The sequence below is a fragment of the Cupressus sempervirens genome, chromosome 10 (genome assembly GCF_028749045.1).
Source record: "Cupressus sempervirens isolate cs-2001-9-10 chromosome 10, ASM2874904v1, whole genome shotgun sequence".
NCBI lineage: Eukaryota > Viridiplantae > Streptophyta > Pinopsida > Cupressales > Cupressaceae > Cupressus > Cupressus sempervirens.
The window spans coordinates 356,909,401-356,925,802 of NC_143127.1; positions in this window are offsets into that span (position 1 = coordinate 356,909,401).

Below are 16,402 nucleotides of genomic sequence, written 5' to 3' on the forward strand. Positions count from 1 at the left end.
TGTGTGTGTGTGTGTGTGTGTGTGTGTGTGTGTGTGTGTGTGTGTGTGTGTGTGTGTGTGTGTGTGTGTGTGTGTGTGTGTGTAAATTTAGTTTATTCATAAATAAGAGAGTTTAATATGTATGATTTTAGTTGTTTATTGAGATAGTAAGATGGTCTCGGTCATTTTATAGTGAAATTCTATATTTATTTGTTTATTAATGGGGGTTGATCTAGAGACAAGAACAAGGCTGAAAATTAATTAAAAGTCATTACCATCAGATTAACCAACCCCCTTCCTTGATATCGAAACCCCCAAGCTAAAATATTTCTATATCTAAAACTACTATAGTAATCACTTAACCGATTATCATACTCACAAACAAATGTAGCCCAAATTAAGATTATGGGCACGAATAAAGTTTTGTAATTTTTCACAAAAAGAGCCCCATGGGCCAAACAAAAAGTTATAAACATGAAGCACCCCACAAAAAGATGGGGGACTGAGAGATAACTCTTCTTCTAGTTGTTTGGGTTCTCTAGTAAGAACCATTACCAATCATCCATCAAGAAGCCATAGAGCAAGCAAGTAGTCTCCATATCTTTGGTGTCATTGATCTCCTCCTTCCAAACCTATAGAAGATGAAGGGTGGTAGCCACAAAATAAATGACACAAATAGAAAAATTAGCCACTCTATCAAACTTGTACTCAAGGTTATCTTTCTTCTTGATAAGACTAGTGATGGTGTCCTCCAACTTGGAAACATCATCTTTAACAAGAGGATCTTTATCAACTATTTCCTAGGGCCTAGGATAATCATCCTTCTAATTACCACCTACCATAAGATTCTTAGCTTGAGTCTCCATATTTTTCTCAGTCCCCTGGCTTTGAGTTTCCATGAACTCAGGTTCCTGATAGGGGATGTGACCATTTCTTTATCACCATTTTCACCCCCCATTTTAAATATCAGGGTATTGGTCTCAACTTTGAAGGTATCTGACACATGGGATAGCATAGGACTATCCTAACCCCCAACCATGGTATCCTTTCCTTTATCTTCACTACTCATGTCCTCTTCTTCCTGTTCCCCATAGTTTCTCCTGGTGGCTTTCTTTTTAGGTCTAGGATGACTTTTTTTTCTCAATGCTCTTAGTAGATCATGAACTAATCAATTTTTCTTGTCCTAGAGGGGTAGCAAGCTTCTTGTCTATCAATATCTTGCTAGACCTATGGGTTCCTTTCTTGGTAGTAGCTCAAGTAATCTCCACATCAAGGACCTCTAAATTTTCCATTTTTTTCTTCTTAGTAGTAGTAGAGGGATCCTTTTCATCAATGGTTTTTTTAGAAGGGGAAGAAGTTTCAAGAGTAGCAGTGATTTTTAAAGGGGGTTGGGTTAGAATTTTCACCTAAGGGTTAAGGCCTTTGTGAAATTTATGGAGGAAAAACATTAAGGCTTGGTGAAAATGGTAAAGTCCTTACCCTGTTCTCTTATCTTATGAACATTCCAAAAACTATCTTCTATAGAATGTAATAATAGGTAAGGAAAAAAAATAATATCTATATTCCTTAAATGGTTAAGGAAAGGAAAATGATAATAGTAAATCATATTAAACCTATCTTCAAGAGTAATGTACATCATAATTACATAGCATACCACATCTCAAGGCTCTCAAAGTTTTAGATGAGAAAACCCACCATAGACATCCAGGAGCCTCATTAGGTCTAAATAATTTCCTCAAGCTTGCTTCATCTGCAACCCTTGTCTATTTTCTCCATTTTTTTTCATTCCATGGAAAGAACACTAGCATTAAAAATGATCATTTATAATTTGGTATCTATGGGTCATCTCATAAAAACTATCATAGCTTAGAGTATCTTGCAAAATCTTCCCAAGGTGGTGCATGTGAATATTTCTAATGATGTTTCTAAACATAGAAATAATGATCAATACTATTAGTTAAGTTAATGCTAACACAAAAAAAGGGGTGTACTTTTCTTGGCAGTTGAGATTTAGGCTTTTTCTTTTCAGTAGATCTAGATTTTCATTTCATCTAGTAATAAATATTTTTCCATATACAATATGTGTGGAGACTTATAACAAATCCATCAATATATGTAGTACATCCCATATTTTAATTTTGTTCCATGGTTATTTTGATCTAAGAGATATTTTAGGTGTTGTTTTTTGATACATCTACATGATGAGATAGATTTATGACTATTTAATATTTTGATTACCAATATCATAGATGTTAGATGTTAGACTATGTTGGTATTTCAGTTTGATCATATATGCATGATGATGCTAGCGATGTGAAATGATTCTTTATGATGATATATAGGTTATTTTGTATTCAAACTATAGGTTAGGGATCATTAATTTGGATGATTTTTCTTGGACTCATGTGTTTTGTTCTTATATGATGTGGATAGCTATCTTTTACTTTCAGTGGATATATGTTCAAAATAGCTTAGAAGTTATTATTTTAAATGCTTTAACTTAATGCATTATCATATGATTATATGTTTTGAATTATTTTAATACCCTACTACTATGCATTTTTTTCATTCATGTTAGTACAAAGTGAGATAGAGTCATAGTCACTTTCTTGCAATACTTACATGGTGTCTCATTCTCCTTTACTGTATTTATTTGTGTCATATATACTTCAAGTTTTTACATATTGAGCATTCAAACTTGATGTTTGCATGTTTATTGAACAAGTAACAAGTGCATTTGAATCTTGACTTGTAGGAATTAAATGTGTGTAACACCTTGCCAAGGAACCCAAAAGAAATTAATCTAAAATTTTATTAAATTTGTCAAACATTTTTTTTAAGATAGTAACATCAATAGATAACATAGCGGAAGCAATAACAACCATCATAAATAGATTACATCCCTTAGAGTTTTGTGACATTAAATCACATTTAAATTTAATTAATATAAAAACCAATATATAACACATCCACATTAAAGAATAACTACAAGAACAATTCCAATTAAATAATATACAATTACAGGATGCCACTTGGCAATAATTAGAATGCACAATCATCCACTGTACAGGTTATAGGGTATGAAAGGCTGAAAGAATATACATCATAAAATAGATTACATCATCTTGTAAGATCTATGAAATCAAATACAATACACTTAGGGGCCGTTTGGCAAGCTGAATAGGAATACAGGAATAGGAATATCTATTCCAAGTTTGTTATTCCAAGAATACAAAACTGGAATACGTATTCCTATTCTCTATTTGGTTCACCCAGAATTTGATAGGGAATATGTATAACCTATGTTTGGTTGTGCAAAAGTGGAATTGGAATAAGGTTATTTTTTATTTTTATTTAATATTTTTCTCATTATACATTTGAATGAGTTAGATTACTTTTAAGATTTTTTTTATGTTTTTCAATTTTTAGATTTAAGTCACAAATATCACATATACTCTCCAACATCAAAACCTTATGGCCTTAACATTTGTGAAATGGCTATCCAACTAATGGAATGGTTGGTTAATGTCATTTTTAAATTATTTAAAAATTACTAGAACACTTCTATTGTGATTTTAAATAATAACAAATGCTAGATTTGGTCGGCTGCATAGACGTTGCCTATCATTTGTGCACAACCTATAATATAATAAATATTATGAAGCTAATAAATAAATTGTTTAAATGATTTTTTGAAAGATCATTAGTCGTCATAATTTTTGTAAGTAAGATTCAAACTTCATTAACACATTATAGTAAGTAATTATATTAAAACAATGAAATCCTTAGCCAAATTCTTCTATTAATAAAATATTTTTTAAAACACCATTTTTCTATTAAATTCTACGTGTTCAACCTTTTTTTTCTTATGAAAAATAAAATCCTCCATTAAATTCTTTTAAATAAAAAATCATTCTTTCCAATGTAACAAATTCTTAATCAAAACTCAACTCTCCAAAATAAGGAAACATGAAGAAACAAGTTAAAATATGGAATTGTTTTTTTTTAATTAATCAATCAATTGAAATAGTAATGAAACTAGTATAATGTATTCATCATTTTAATAGAATTAGTCACCACAATATGATCAAAAACAAATTCCAAACAATAAAATAGTCAAATCGTTATTAAATATGTCCACCATTTCTATTCAAAATCATAAAATAAATTACAATAGTTAAATTGGTTTTTAACTGTATTTACGCATATGGTCCCAAAAGACTAGTACGATTGAAACAATTATAATTCCCAACATGCCTCAAAGAAACATGTTTCCACTCTCTCGGATCCTACACAACTTGTAATCAATACTTTCATGTGCTACAGATTTAGCTATGGCAAATGTTGGGGGGACTTGATCGACCCACTAAAAGAAATTACAACCACTATCACCCTGCAATACGAATTCTAAATTAGTAGTGTCCAGAACAATTAGTTGGTACAAAAATGTAAGTTCATACAACAAAAATTAGTAATAACCTTTCTTCCATTTGGACAACAATATAATTTACATTATGGATTATCCTTTGTGTGCGAGGTCTTCACTACTACATGGCTAGTGCCACACTCACACATTGGCAAATTTAAATTCATCAAACATGTATAAAATATGAACAAAAAAAATCTCAAATAAGATCTCAAATCAAGAGATTCAAACAAAAAAACCATTTATTTTTGAGTTGAACATCAGTGAGAACAATCATCTAAGATTCTAAATGAGTACATAAATTGTGATATGTTCTAAGACCATTTAACGCAGCAATACAAAATCCCTATGCCTTATGGGATTGAGGTTGATTAGAACGAATGACTATTCAAGTAAAATATTATATGTAATTATGCAATTGTGAATGTTGTTATGTAGGAAGATGGACAAGCAATACTCACAGAGTGTTAACTTAATCCAAAATTCAATGCTCGCCAAACAAAAAATACAACTCTCGCTATACAAAAGGATTCTCAGCTGGATTATCCTGAAAGGTAGAAGAGAGAGGAATTTGAACTTTTTGTATACAAGGTTAAGAGTTATACTGCCTACATCTACAAAGGTAACTGCAAAACAAAAACTCACTTTTATTAAAAAAATAGTTAGCTTTAAACCTATAGATTCTGGAAGAGTTCTCTCTAACAAGCCCTTATACAATGGTCTTCAATGGAGAGTAGTGCAAGTTTTGAACATGTTATCAACCAAGGTTTTGGAAAATTTACATCAGAGGTTGATCAAATCTATTGTATTGTGAAAAGGATCTAATCAAATTAATTATTTATGGTGTTTCATTGACAAGGGCTTCTTTTAATATTTTTCTATATCATTCAGAAATTTATCTTGACCTTCATGTTTACAAAAACTAATCTTGGTATTAATTATTCACATTCAATTTTGGAATGAAGATTGCTTCTAGATTTGTTAGTCATGTATTCTTTCCACATTAACATTTTGGATCACATTTAATTATTTACTATCAAAATGAAGAAAGTTTATCGATTTCAATGTCTACACAAAAAAATATACAATGAATCCAAAAGCAATCTTCATTATTAGCTAGAGAGATAAATGCACATATTGCATAAAAGGTTCTTAATTGGTATTAGCTTTTAACCCTCCATTTTAAGATAAAGATTACTTATGAATCAACATAGGCTGTGTATGCTTTCTACATCAGGATTTCAAGATCACACTAAGCAATCTATATTATCATTTAAGAAATACACAACATATACAGTGAATCCAAAAGAAATCTTCATTGCCTATAATATTCTAATGCTCAACTGCAGCTAAATGATTAGATGAAGATATGACATAAAAATTCTTTAGCAAGTATTACTTTTTGACAACATTGATGATTCGTTATGTAAATAATATGTACAATCATTGAGTGTGATTTGAATCATTGATGTAAGTATGATCTAAAACATAGTTGTAGAAAACATACACAACCATTGAAGATAATCTAAAAAGTTGATATAAAAACATTTACAAATGAAAAAAAAATCTTCATTGAAAAAATAAAAAAGGAAAGAGTTACTTAAATGAAAATAAGTTCTAGGAAAATGAAAACTTTAGGCAATTCTAATAAGTTCACTCACCTCTTATCTGTCTACTACAATTGCAAAACTAGAGGAGGAGACCTAAGAGCAAAACAATAAGAATCTGACACAGTGCCATTATTCGAGTGGAAAACCTTATTGTGTAGTAAGAATACTAATGAACCTTCTATGAGCATATATATTTGTCTAGAGAATGTCTCTGCTAATCAGCATAGTAATCTTGCTCACAGGTTGCCAAAAGCATTTTACATGTTATTCAAAACATTTATGAGTCTTTTCATCCAGTTGGTTCTCTCTGGAAGGAGGGTTTAACAACATGCCAAGAAATCACAAATCAATCTTGCCACAAGTTGATAGCCATATTTTTCAACTTTTCAAAGAGTTTTGTATTGAAATGGCTAAAAATGATCACTATTTGTTGGCAGGCAGGCCACTTCTCATGGGTGGTTCAGACTCAAATTTAATCAAGAGCCAAAAAAAAGAACCAGTACTTATAACTGAAGATCCAAGACTTCTATAGTAGTTCTTAACAAAACATACAGACCCAGACTAGCATACACATATGGCTGATAATAGCAAACAATCCAATTCAAATTTTCATGCCTTACAAAATCCTTGTTGTTTGATCAAGGCATTATTAAATTTGTCAAGGACAGAATTGCGAAAGGGTACCAAAATCAAGACTAGCAAAAGGAAGATGAATGCATAGATCTAAAGGGGCAATAGGCATAATTATCATGAATGAATAGATGATCCAAGCACAAGGGGTATTATACTTAATCCCTTCTATGTTGATTAGAGGAATTAGGGTCCACTCTACATCATCGGGACATGTGAATAGGGACTAGGTAGACTGGGGACAATGATGCATGGCTAGAATCCCATTGTTAAACTCTCTACCCAATCCATTTTGAGTTTAATGCTTCCAAAACAAGTGTGCCCACTATACAAATTGTAGTTACTTCTCTATCATCTAAATGCTAAGCATATAAAATTATAGAGAGAAAATTTTCATTTTCTTCTTCTTTCTATTCCTAAATCATTTTTTTCTAACTTTAACATGAATAGACAGTTGATTACATAAATCAATATTGCAGGGGTTTATAATTGTGTTGTGGTCATGAAAATAATTATGGTGTCATTATTTGTCCTTGTTCTTTGCCATGTTTTTTGTCATGAGGGTGAAACTAAAAGTTTGAAGATTTTTTTTCCTATGTTTACAATTGCTTTCATGGAGGCCAGTGATGATAATGTATGAAATGCTCCTTATGTACTTGATGGTTACTTTTAAGGAGGTCACTGATAGATAGAATGTTTATTCATCTCTTTAACCTTTTTAAGGCTTAACCCAAGTATTTTACCGTTCAACTTTTTCAATCTAGGTCTATAACAAGGGAAATGAGCAAGATACCGAGTAATCATTTTCAGAAAGAGTAGGAAAAACCTGTTATCATTGTCACCAATAATATGCATTTCATGAACTTCTTCATCTATATATAGCATTTGGTGATAGAATTATAGAGATCCTTTGTTTCAGAACATGGCGAATAGTAATGCTAGCTATAATTAAATGTAGATCAAACTTCTTGGTGTCTACATTCCAATTTAGGAAACAAATTATTTCATTGTACTGTGAAATGTAAAATAATCGCTTTAGGCAATCTTTAGCCTATCAACTACTCAAAGTTTAGATAGCATACAACATCATAAAAAAATGTTGGAGAGCTGAGAATTTCCACTCAGGCATAAGAAGAGTATGAATGCCACAAATGGCAAGAAACAATCATTCTAGTACTTTTATAAACACAAAGGCCATCATGATTTTATATAGAAATCTAGGCAATCATCCCAAACATGAAGAATTCATGATAACTCTAAAAAGACCAATATAGAAAACCTCTAAACAAGGAAATATGTAGATCAATACAGAAATCAAACAAAAAGTTCATCATTCCGAAAACACAATACACAATACACAATTTCTGTTTACAAATTCTAAAACAGAGCAGAGTATTAAAACATGAACAAAATGTTGAAGTATAAATGTTACCAAAGTGCTCAACAAAATGTGAACAATGAATATAGAGTGCTAAATAGTTCTAAACAAGACTAAAGATAATATAAAATACTATTTTCCTTATCCCTATTCGAATATTACAATACTCCAAATTTATATCTAATATAATCTTCCCTAGCTACGTCATCCATGTCTAAGAACCAAATAGCTCTTGCTGGTTCTTGCACAAAATGATTAGATGTGATAGTCATAGTCTGTTGACTAATTCTAAGGATGGCTTTCAAGGTAGCAAACAAATTTGCAGCTGCTTTCCTAATATCCTCTTTATCAAATTTGATGGTGTGCAACTATTTAATTCCCTCTCTTATCTCATGAATGCTTTCAAATATTACATCCACAGAAGTGGCCATGCTTTTCTTCCTCCTCTCTAGCCTCCTTATTGTTAGTACTAAAGGAATGCTTCTATTGGATTCAGTGGACTGATTTGACAGAAGGAAATCTTTATCCAAATCAGTAGCACCATTCATAGGCATATTCAAATCATCATCATCATCCAGATCAACAACATCATCATAAAGGTTACCATCTTCAACATCTTGTGGTGTTCCAGCTACACTTCCTTCTGCCATGTCATTTCCCACTATGACAACTAGATCATTAAAATAGTGGAATGGCTGCCTCCTATACACTTTTGCGATTCTAAATTATTTTCTCTATACACGTTGCCAAAATTAAACAATTAGATATTTTTATGACATTAGTATTGAAAAAAACTTTGAATAGGACATTACCTTCAGAAGTTCATCCCACATGCTATCCTCAGCATCCACACATTGAATTACCTCATTCCAAGAAAAGCCACTAGTATCTCATAACTCCTTCATTATTCTATACCCCGTCTTCCATATTTTCAACTTATTTCTAAAATTTTCCTTTGCAAGGTTCAATTTCAACTCTTGATTGAATCTCCTCTCAATAGCACTCCATGCTTCTCTATGAAAACCTCCTTCACCTTTCCTTCCTAGGTTGACTTGCTCAAGGAGAAAATCCAACAGGTTTCTCTCCATTTCTTTAGTCCATACAACTTTTGGATTTCTACAAGAAGTTGAAGTAGGAGTAGAAATAGGTGTAGCAACAGGGGTGGCAATGGGGAGCATATTAACCTCCTCATGTATGCTTGTCAAAAGATTTGTGAAAGACTTATTGCTGCAATAAGAAGTTGTTATATTTTTGGAAAACATCCATAAAATAAAAGTGCACATTGTATATATTGTTTAAGTAATATTAAAAAATAAAATTTAATGACAATGTAAACAAATAAACAAAAAAATGTAAAAGTAGTTCACTGAAAATCACATACAACTTTTCAAAAATAATGGCCTAGGAGAATAAAACTGGGTGCTGGACCATCTAACAATACTGTTCTTGCATGGATAGCAGTTAAAAATAGGTTTCTCTACATCTTTATATAAGGTTTGATTGTGAAGACTTGGCATCATATTTTTTCCATCCTTGAGGCAAACTACAGGTCAACACCTGCCTTGTTGTATATGTTAGTGAAATTTAATGTCCCAGTCAATCCAAATAATTAAAGAGTACAAATATTGATAATGCTTAAATATCTAATATTTAAAAAAAAAAATAGGTTTTTTCAAACTATTTAATATGGTTTGGAAACATTCAAATGCATAGATAATATTGAATGGTGAATTCACCATTCTCAAAAGAAATACCATTAAAACTTAGAGCTTGTCTACATAGGTTCACCAATACAAATTCTACGATAAGTTCTATAAAAATCCCTATGAACTTGTGAATGTGATAGGGGCCCCTTGGCAAGAGAATTGGCAAGTAAGAAAGCCCTTAACAACTAATCAAATATTCATTAATCCAAAATGAATTTTGATACATAAATCAGATTATATGTAGAATGAATAGAACTACTTGCTTTCAAAATGTATGTTGAGAAACGTGATATGAAAAAATTAACTTGTAAGCAATTTTATGGGTATCTAAGTTTTTAGAATACACTTTCCCATTCAATCACTCTATGGTTAAATTATTAGAATATCAATCATCAAAATTTAGTCTTTTAACTATTTAGAAAATTTAATTATATTGAAAAAATGTTTGCAGGTTTCAAAATATTGGCTTTTCCATGTAATTAGTTTGTTGCACAAGAACTTGGTACTAATGAAGAGATTGTAGCAATTGCATACACTCACTTTAAGGCCAGCTTTCCCATATTTGATAAGGTTTGCATTTTAATCTATTTGGTTAATACAGGGGACATGAGATATCATATGAAAAGTGAAGCTTTTAGTTAACATTATTCCTTGAATCATGATTTCAAATGCTATTGTAATTATAATTTGAAATATTGTTTATGAAAATACAGGTGGATGTGAATGGTGAAATTCAGTATTGCCACTAAAAATGTCTCATACTAAGTAGACAAAGTGACACAATAACTAATATATCATTTTCTTGGATTTACCTTTTCTTGTGTTCTCCCAACTTGGGCTAAACTTGAAGTAGGCATAGGCAAGGAGTTGTACTGTGAAATAATTAGAAGAGGATGCATGGGATGTATTTGGTTTCAAAGAATGCCATGCATCTATCCCATCTCTTGGATTTTGAACAAGCTTTTGACCATAGGTACTTAAGCTTCATGGCGTGACTATTTTGGATTGATTAGGGCTACCTAACAACTTCAACTTATATGATGGGCACCCCATCAGCAACTTATATTTTCATGCATCAAACTCACTGCCAAGGTTTTCCAAGTTGGACATGGGTATTTTGCAAATCCCAATGCCTACTTTTCAGGCTAAGAAAGAGTTCCTAAGATGGGACTTTGTGTGCAATACAGGAGATGATAATTGGTTTTATCAGTTTTCTTAGCTGGGTAATTGCACAAGTGCCTCACATTATCACAAATTTCAAGGAGAAGTCTATAGAAAGTAGATCCCTTACGTTTCTAATAACATGGGTTACAAGGAAAGTAATTCTTTCAGTTTCCACTTGATTTTCTTTCTTTCTTGCTAGGAGAAAATAATAGAATTTGGTTGGTGTTGTTTTTCTAATTATGAGTACAACATAAATAAATAAATCAATCAAAATACTTTGTAGCACCAAAATAATGTAGGTGCAAGGATAGGAAAGAGTCTAGGTTGGCCATACAATTGTGGACTATGGTTGCTTTGGATGTAACAACTAAGGCAATATCCAAGCAAAACATCACTAATTCAGGATTTCTTGGATATTATAAAGCTTTGAGCATAGAATTGCGCATAGATTTTCAAATACAAAATAAATTAGCTATCTCAAATTATTGTGAATGCCTTGGAGATGGATGATGTCACAAGATAGTGTGCAACATACAATTCAGGGGTGGAAAAATAACAACCATGATTAGATCAGTTGCCAAATATGTCTAGTTGTCCTACAGATATGTCCAATGGTCTCTGATTTTAACACATTGTAAATTGCATGCCCAAGCTTTATGAAGTTTGACTTGGCTAGTCCCTATGAGGCATTCTTTTCTATGCAATTATCATGGAGAAAATTTTGAGTCTAAAGGTCATATATGCCAACTTGTGAAATCTTAAAATTCTTAGCAACAGATGGACTTACAAAAATACTTTTATAATTAACATTACCAAATTCAACATAAACCTACAAATAAAAAATTATAGCCTAGAAATTATCACTCTCCCTTAATTGGAAAATTGGAGCAAGTATTATAGGGAGGATAAGAAACAGATTTGAAAAGGATAGTTGTTTGCATTGATTGAATGACAGGCTGGTTAAGTAGAAAAGCATATTTGATTTGTGTTGTTGGGCTGGTTAAGTGATTGAATAACTTATTATGCTTAACATGATCTATGGTTTTTTTGTTAGAAAACTTAATAGTTTGATATATTTAACAATGGAGATGAAGTCCTTGGATTGATTTACAATGACAAATTTTCTAAACAAAACAATCGGTAACTAAGATCAGAAATAGAAACTGAATAATAAACTGAAGACTAATTAAGCTGGTCATTAAAGAAACAATACACATCATAAAAATAAGTGAAACATATGTAGTACTACAATAAGAAATCAATATTGAAATAGCTTTATAGAATGTTGAATCACTGTCACAGTTTTACAGAATGTTGAATCATATATCAGAATGAATGAACATTGTATAGAATGTGTCAATGTAGTATTCTAGCTATTCAAAATTTATGTAGAATGTATCAATGCAAGTAAAACAATCAACTTTAATGTCGAGATCTATAGTCCTCCCACATCTTTTTTGCTATTTCATCTCAAAAATTTCCCCAATCATCCCTATCTCTTTGAGTCATCCCAAAAGTCTCAAGAATTGGGACATTTATCCCTCCACGATCAACATCCTCTTCAATTTCCACATTGGGTGGAACACCATCCTCTATCGTAATGAAATTGTGTAGTATGCAACATTCTAACATGATCTTTGTTTGAGTCATGATACTATAATATGTCACATGCCTCAAGATAGGAAAACATTGCTTCAAAATACCAAATGTGCGCTCAATCACATTACTAAGAGAGGAGTGTTGGTGGTTAAATATCTTGTGGGCATTGTTGATCAGTTTTGCTTGTGAAAACTCTTTTAGGTGGTATCATGTACACCAATAAGGGGCGAGAAATCTAGGAACATTTGGATAGTCAGCATCAACTAAATAGAATTTTCCTATACAAAAGAACAATAAGTATTATGATTAAAATAACATAAACACTATGGTTTACAATAATGACTATATAATCATTAGAAATATGATTTGATATACCAGGGAGAACTATTAGTGGATTTTCTCTTGATAGAGCTGAAGCAAGAACATGACTATCTATAGCTGAACCTTCCCAACCAGCAAGAACATGACTACCTACAGCTAAACCTTCCCAACCAGCAAGAACATATTGAAACTTGTAGTCAAAGGAACAAACACCCATTACATTTTGTGACAAGTTGCCTTTTCTATCACGGTATTTTGCTTGGTTGTCCACAGCAATGGTAACTAGTATATGGGTCCCATCAATTGCTCCAACATAATCTTAGACCACCAAAAATATTATAGTCAAATACGTAATGATATACTCAAGCAAAAAAGTACATGTCAGTAGGAGATTTACCTTGAAGTGTGGATTAAAACAGTCCTTCCCAAGAATTTCTAGAGTGGTAGTTGGAGAAGGGGCCAAAAAGTAATCACCATGGAGCAATATTATTGCCTTCAAGACCTTGTGGAAGTGGCGACTTGTAGTCTCTCCTAAGTGACCAAAGTTATGGCCAATCTTACGATTCCTTAGATTGTGGCCAAGGGTATGTAGGAACATGACTAGTTGTTCTTCCAATTTCATGTTTATCGTATCTTTAATGATCCCTCTCTCCCTTAGAATATTGGTGAGTTTGAAGAAAGCTCCTCTAGTCATGTGTATTTGGTCATGGAAATCTGTGTCATTAGAATATATAATACGTTTAAAGAAAGGACAAGCAGCTCTTCTTCACTTGCGTCGTTGTCTTCTAACATCTTTGTAAGATGCTACTATGAGTATTGCTTGGGCTGCAAGAAAAATTGCAAGTGCATGCAAGAGCGTGATCTTCCTAACAATGCTTCCATATACTTTTTTATCAACAACAGGATCCATTGAACGCCCAATAAACACATATATAGATTTAATTTAAATTTCCATATTAATAAAGATGAGAAAAGCAAGGAAGAGACTGATTGAAACACATTCTTTGTGAGTAATAAATCTGATACACAACTAGTTTGGCGATATAATTCATATTATTGAAATGTATGAGGATTGGACTATGAATAGGATGTTTTGGAGAGACAACTGTGATGACCTCTTTTTAATCTTCTGACCTGGTATTCAAATTTTAGGCATAAATTAAGAATTCATCCAAATTAAACAACCTATGATCCTTACTGTTATTAAAATATTTGAGGAGTTGAGCATTAAAAATTAATTTATTGGTTTGTTGGAAGATTTCTCCTCATAGTGCCAGATCATCTTCTCTCATCCTGGTTATGACCACCTGAAGATGGTAGAATGACAGTGCAGAGGGCGCGTGAAACAAGCTCCAAGTGATTCTGACAAGTGCTCGAAATTACTTTGCCTTTCCCTCCACCAACTCCCTATCTCAGGATTTCATAACTTGGGTGAGGATAAAAAAAATTGTACTATAATTTGAAATGCACCTCGATGTTATTTAAGTCTTAAGAACATATATAAGTATAATGTACCAATATCCTCTTGATTGCAATATTTAATATATCACATATAAGCATTTATCATCATATATATTTATTTATTTATTTATTTATATATGTTTCCAATGCCTTATATCGATCTTAATTCAAATGTATATTCTAATGCTCATGCGAATTGCTTTATCCATTCAGATCTATGAATGAAGTAGTATCAAACCAAATTAAGTATTACATAATTCATGGCGTAATGATTCCTCGTAATGTATTTCCGCATATACTTTCATGCAGATGACTTATACTACAAATTAACGATGCTTGCCTTCTATTCTACTTAACTCATTATATCCACATTTGTTGTGTAACAACGTTTAGGTATTCAGACATAACTGGCTGACTGGCAGCATCCCTTGGGGGTAACGTTAGGACTCCAGCTATGACAATATGTGACGCAGTAGTTATTAATGTATGGGTGTAGATTCGAGTTCGGATCCCCATGCGGGTCTTTAAATGTTTTTGGCACTATCTATTATTCTTGCGCTTGTGATATTCCTTTAATTATTTCCTTCTGCACCTTACACCTTATTTGTTCATTCCATTTTCACTCTTATTTGTTTATGTTTTTTCCTATGTTCTTTCAAGTCTGACCCAACCCTAATAAATACCATTTGGAGTGGACGTGAGTGTAAAGTCGCACCCTAAATTATATGTTTTGATTATTATTTTTATGTTCCTTATTGTTGTATAGTCTATACGATTATACTATATTTATTTGGAAAGAATTTACAACTTATGGTAGAGATATTTGTATCCATATATACAAAGTGCCAATATATTAATTGGAAATATTTAAAGTTAATAGATTAGGGTTTTTGAATTGAAAGAATATTGCATAATACAATTAGGTTTAGGTTTATTTATTTTATTAAATTGAAGATATTTACAATGGTAAGATTAATGTATTTTAAAAGTTAATGTATACTTATGATATTAAAGTATTTTTGAAATGAGTAATATGTTTGTAGTAATATAGTTATAAATGATCACATTTTTCTTGGTGATTATAAATTGAATGTTAGTGCTATTAGAAATATATTGAAGATATCAAATTTAAATAATTAAACAAATACATTACATGTTTGATAAAAGAGAAATATATATTAATCTTGGCTCATGACAACAACTTTCTTTGCCATCGAATCTTCGTATTGTAACAACACCTTTAGAGGAGTAAGAAGACCCTATAAAAGTTCAAACCCTTGTTGAGACTGCAAACATGGAGAAAGAAATTACCCACATAACTGTCTGTCACTAATTGGACAGTAAAACAGAGTATGGTTACTAAGGCATTCACAAGACAATCTTGGAACATTAACCAATGGAAGGTGAATGATGAAAAGGTCAGTGAAAAATAATTTCAACTCCAAGTGACTACACCCAATGGATTAAAGTGGCAAATGCAACCCCAAACAGAATCTGACAGTCGGGAATTAACAAGTAAAGTGATCAGAAAATGGCAATAGGGCATTCTAATAACAATGAGAACTTTAGGGTGACATAGGACATTATAATAGTAAGGATCCCAGCTTACAGAGGGCTGATTATGATGAAAATAAATTCCAACCAGAGCCAAAAACTTTAACTCCACAATTATGAGATTACATCCAGCAAACTAACTAGATTAAAAAAATTCAACAACTATGATTTTTATAATTTTTTGAATCAAAATTTTCTTTGTTTTGTGACTAATACGTCAATCTTTTGAAAAAATCAAGTTTAGTTGATTAGGAATACCAAATTATTTTTCTTTGTAATGTTCCATTACTCACTCAGTCATTTACAGATGTTTGTTGTTTTAACTTGCATGATTTCCCTATAGCTATCAAACCATAGTACTTTATTTTTTTTTATTATGTTACAAATTTTCATGTTTCAAATTATTTTAGCAATCATCAGTTTACAAGGAATAATTATTTTAAAGAGCCCTTTTTCAGTCTAAGGATTACCTTCCGATGAGCTTCAAGTCCAGCCCCACTTAATAAATGAGAATATTAAATTTAAATTTTTTATCATAATGGTAGTTTTAATGTCTGATTCCAAGTTCACATGG